A 6,000-nucleotide genomic window follows, 5' to 3' on the forward strand; every position below is an offset into this window, starting at 1 on the left:
GGGTTAGGGCATGGTCAATTCCAGCCCCACTTGATCCAGAGTCACAACACAAGTGAATTAACCAATAATTCTAAGAAAAATGCCCACAGTCTTTGGCCCTTGGCTGCCCAATAATTACAGTCACCATGTTTGAAAATTGGAACACAATTACTTTTTATTTATAACAAGAAGTATGCAGCAAATACAACTGGTTAACAATTATATAATTCCTATTCCCCCACTTTAACTTGCCTACCCTCTACACACATACAAGACAGACAAACATAGAGGGGAGAAGAGGGGTGTAAAAATAATAATGAAAGGGATAAATTCTTTGTTTCAGATGGTTGTGTCTAGCACACTGTACTTCAAATCAGGCTATCAGGTCGAGATTTCTGCTTTCCAGTCTGTAATGGTTTTCACTGTGGATTCACGTCTCTGCAGTTTCTGAAATGCAGCAGCTCACAGCATTTCTGGAGATAACACAAGGGAAAGAGAGCAGGTCCTTTTCTATGTGTGTCCAGGTTTCAACTCTGCTTTCCTTAGGTCTCTAGAAATCATCCCACTCAGGCAACATCCAATCACCACCTGTTACTGGGCAGAATACTGCATTTTGGCCATTTCATTGGCCACCATCCAACCAATTGAACCAAGTCTCACTCCACATCCCGGGTGCCACAGAGTCTGAGTTTTGCTGTCCAAAGCTAGCAGCAGCATATATTGTGCTGCAACTTCTTGAATTCCACATTCTCTCTGCTGCTTGACTTAAAGATACATGTCCATTAATCATCCATGGATCAAAAATGTTAATGGAAAAAATAAAGAAAGGGGACATAAGGGAATCAACAGGAAGGACCCTTACAGACTCCAGATGCACAGCAATGTGGTTGACTCTTAACTGCCCTCTAAAATATCCTAGCAAGTCATTCAGTTCAATAGTAAATGGGAATGGGCAATAAATGCTGGCTTTTCCAGTGATGCCAACATCCCTTGAAAGAAAAAAAAATGCTTCCACAACTTGTCATTATCACAGTTGGGGAGTGGGAAGGTCTGTTCTTGGGTGATAAGCGTCTCTAAGATTTTAAGAAACTATTAGAGGTTTTTAATGTGAGGTTAGGAATACAAATCCTTGTTTTATGAGGAATTAAGTACATGAGGGGATTTAAATTTATTGAATTGGCTTTCATTTTGTTTATAACTTTAAAGTAGCCAATTAATTTTTTCCAATTAAGGGGCAATTTAACGTGGCCAATCTACCTATCCTGCGCATCTTTGGGTTGTGGAGGCGAAACCCATGCAAACACGGGGAGAATGTGTAAACTCCACATGGACAGTGACCCAGAGCTCAGCGCCATGAAGTAGCTGTGCTAACCACTGCGCCACCGTGCTGCCCTTGAATTGGCTTTCATGAATGAAAATGTTTTCAATATAGTGGAGTCTGTAATAGATGCTTAGAGAATTTTGTATCATTTCAGCATTGCTCCTAATGTATGCCCCGAGTGGATATTGTATATGTTGGCATGTGGGAAGTAAGGGCAAAGATTTGTGGGTGAGCCGACATGGATTGGCACAAGTTGGCACTCAGTTGACATAGAGGCAATAAAGGCCATGGATGTGAGTTGGCGCATGGGGAGTGGGTGAGGCGGGGGGGGGGGGGGGGGGGGGCAGTATCGATGGCCAGAGCACCTATTGACAAAACAACCGGTATGAAGTCCTGGAGAACCAAGTCAGGCTTTTTGCCCAGCCTTCCTTGGCACTCAGCAGCTCCTGTGGTCACCCATGAACTGTTTCTGAAGCCCTTTGAGGCAATTTTTCCCAAGTGGACATGCAAAGCCATAGAAGGTCCCCACTTCCATACCCACCTTAACATGAAAAAGGTCCCCACTTCCATACCCACCTTAACATGAAAATCCAGCACTTTATAACTATATAACAGAAGGAAAATACAGCAGAGTTAACTTGTTGTCATTTGCTCCTTGTTGTCAATTCTTCTGAAGTTACAGTACTCCATCATCTCCATTAATTTTCTCTCTGATGGTCTAACCTTTACATCCCCAGTCCCATCTCGTGTCAGGTTTTTATATAAACGAGTCAAGAACACATAGCATTTTATTTTCCTGTCACCTTAGGTTAATTACATTGTGTGAGATGTTTTGCAAGAGATGCTTATCCCTCCAAATTGCTTGTTCTGCTTATAATGCACAGTCATCACATTATACTCCCTGCTTATGAGGTCTTCCAGAATCATGGAAAAGTCATGATTGAAATTGAAAATCAGTGAAGTGTACATCACCAGATAATGTAATAATCTAAGAATATGTTTTAGAACTTCTTCCAGAAAAGCAGTGCAAGCAGAAATCTCCAAATTGCAGAAACGGCCAGTGGTGAAAATGAATGGGATGTTATCTGGTGAGCTGCGACAAAGCAGTTCATTGAAGGAAGTATAGAATTGGGCAATAAATTTTGTGTGGCAAAGAATTAGCTTCCTTTAATGTGGGGCAACTATTATGCAATGTTGACCTTTTGGGATGATGCTGCAGAGTGACACGGATGAAAACCTTCCTCATAAGCATCTCGTGCAGATCCACCAAAGCAGCCATTAAAGAAAAGGTTGTGACATCACATGGCTAAAGACACATAGGAACACGAGACCATAATAACATGTAAACAGAAGAACTAGGAGCAGGAACAGGCAATTCAGCCCTTCAAGCCTGATCCACCATTCAATACGATCATGGCTGATCTCATCTCAGCCTCAACTCTTCCGTCCTGCCCGTTCTCCATGACCCTTAAAACCATTACTAATTAAAAACCCGTCTATCTGCTCCTTAAATTTACTCAATGTCCTGACATCCACCGCTCTCTGGGGTAGTGAATTCCACAGATTCACAATCATTTGGGAGAAGTAATTTCTCCTCATCTCTATCCCTTATTCAAAAACTATGACCTTGCATTCTAAATCACCCCACAAGGGGAATCATCCGCTATACATCCACTTTGTCAACCTTTTAATCATGTTAGATACCTCAATTAGATCTCCTCTTATTCTCCTGAACGCGAGGGAGCAGAGGCCTAGACTGTTCAATCTCTCCTCATAAGACAAACCCCTCATCTCAGTAATCAATCTAGTGAGCCTCCTCTGAACTTCCTCTTATGCAACTATATCCCTCCTCAAATAAGGGGACCAGAAATGTGCACAATAGAGCAGGTACTGTCTCATTAATGCCTTGTGCAGTTGTAGCAACATTTCCTAACTTTTATACTCTATTCTTTTAGCTATAAAGGCCAAAGTTCCATTTGGCCCACTCACCTAACCTATCTATATTCTTTTGTTAATTTCTTATTTCCTCATTGCAAATTACTATCCCACCTATTTTAATGTAGTCTTCAAATTTGGCTATAGTACCTTCTATCCTTCCATCCAAGCCATTGATATGTATAAAATAAATAGTTGGTACCCAAGGGCCAAACGCTGTGGCATCCCACTAGTTACATCTTGCCAGCCAGAAAAAGACTCATTTATCCTGATTCTCTACTTTCTGCCAGTTAGCTAGTCTTCTATCCAAGCTAATATATTACCCCTAATTCCATCTGATCTTAACTTGTGTATTAATCTTTTGTGCGGCACCTTATCAAATGCCTTCTCGAAGTCCAGATACGCTACACCTATAGGATCCCCATTATCCACTTGGCTTGTTACATCTTCGAAGAACTCTAGAAAATTAGTCAAACACAAAACCACGCTGACTCAGATGGATTGTATTTTGACTTTCCAAATGTCCTGTTATTGCGTCCTTAATAATGAATTCTAACAATTTCCCCAAAACAGGTGTTAAACTAACTGGTTAAACGAACATGTCTGCATTGACAGGTTCCTTGCATCCTGACCTGCTACTTAACCCCTGATCCCTTCAGACTTTTAAAAGTTTGTTGATGTGTTGAAATACCTTTTAATGCTTTCCAGAAGCTTAAAAAAATGTTTAATGTCACCCTTACCCATTTCCCTTTAAATTTGACTGGTGGGCATTTTTGGTGGTGAATAATATCATCCGCCTGATATCATCCCTATTGCCACTTGAACCTGGAGTTCTAAATCATTATACAAATTATTTTAAACATGAAAACTGCTTGTTATGGGTTAAAATTCAGACCAGTATTCATACAATGCAAATTAAAATGTTACACTCTTCCATGTCCCATATCTGTGATGTGTGTGTGGTGGTAACATAATACTGTGTCCAGGCCAAGTTTGCACTTCTCACCATCTTTGTAGGGACCTTTGATTACCACATTGGGCATCCAAAAGTCTGAGTGAAATGCAGACATCCCAGTCTGATATGTAACTCAGATTCTAGTGCTATTGCTTGCAGTTAAATAGTAAGTTCTTAGTAGGTTTTTCACCAATAGAATATTCACCCTACTGCTGTACCTTGAATGTAGTATTGCTAAAAGACACCAATTTAGCTTCGCATTTCGACCAATAGTAAATTTATTACTGTGGGGAGTGGAGTGGAGTAAGTAGAGAAGTGATTATTGTGACTAGTGTGGAATAAAGTGAGTTCTATCCTGTCAGCCTGGCCTCTCGTGGAGTCTTTGCCTCCGTGTACAACAAACCGTGGGATCATCTCTTTGGGAAACCTGCCTGTTTCTCTGGGGAAGAACACACGGTTTTCTGACTGAAACTGACACTTGCCCATTTTTTGAAAAACTCCGCTCAATGTATAAATGATTGACAATGAGTCATAAGCCTGTTATTGAGCCTCCTTAATAGGCTTGTTGGTAAAGGCATGGTGCTCGTTATACCCATCACTGGTGCCATCCCAAGTCCCCTTGACTGGGTCGTTTCAATAAATCACAGGATTGTTTCAGTGCAGCAAAGGCTAATTCGCTCATCGTGCCTGCATTGACTCTTTGAATGAGCAACTCACATAGAACATAGGACATAGAACATTAGAGCGCAGTACGGGCCCTTCGGCCCTCGATGTTGCGTCGACCTGTGAAACCATCTGAAGCCTATCTGACCTACACTATTCCATTTTCATCCATATGTCTATCCAGTGACCACTTAAATGCCCTTAAAGTTGGCAAGTCTACTACTGTTGCAGGCAGGGCGTTCCACACCCCTACTACTCTCTGAGTAAAGAAACTGCCTCTGATATCTGTCCTATATCTACTACCCCTCAATTTAAAGCTATGTCCCCTCGTGTTGGTCATCACCATCCGAGGAAAGAGACTCTCACTGTCCACCCTATCTAATCCTCTGACTATCTCTATTAAGTCACCTCTCAGCCTTCTCCTCTTTAACGAAAATAACCTCAAGTCCCTGAGCCTTTCCTCGTAAGACCTTCCCTCCATACCAGGCAACATCCTAGTAAATCTCCTCTGTACCCTTTCCAAAGCTTCCACATCCTTCCTATAATGTGGTGACCAGAACTGCACGCAGTACTCCAGGAGCGGCCGCACCAGAGTTATGTACAGCTGCAGCATGACCTTGTGGCTCCGAAACTAAATCCCCCTACTGATAAAGACTAGCACACCATATGCCTTCTTAACAGCCATATTAACCTGGGTGGCAACTTTCAGGGATTTATGTACCTGGATGCCGAGATCTCTCTGTTCACCTACACTACCAAGAATCTTGCCATTAGCCCAGTACTCTGCATTCCTTTTACTCCTTCCAAAGTGAACCACCTCACACTTTTCCGCATTAAACTCCATCTGCCACCTCTCAGCCCAGCTCTGCAGCTTATCTATGTCCCTCTGTATCCTATAACATCCTTCAGCACTATCCACAACTCCACCGACCTTCGTGTCATCTGCAAATTTACTAACCCATCCTTCTACACCCTCTTCCAGGTCATTTATAAAAATGACAAACAGCAGTGGCCCCAAAATAGATCCTTGCGGCACACCACCTAGTGGCATTCCTTGTCTTCTCCCCATGACACTGCACCTTCTCCTTTTTCAGATCACAGTTTAAACATTTGGCATATACACCAGTGGACCCATTCCAGTTAGAAG

This window comes from Scyliorhinus canicula, chromosome 11 (genome assembly GCF_902713615.1).
Source record: "Scyliorhinus canicula chromosome 11, sScyCan1.1, whole genome shotgun sequence".
Taxonomy (NCBI): Eukaryota; Metazoa; Chordata; class Chondrichthyes; order Carcharhiniformes; family Scyliorhinidae; genus Scyliorhinus; species Scyliorhinus canicula.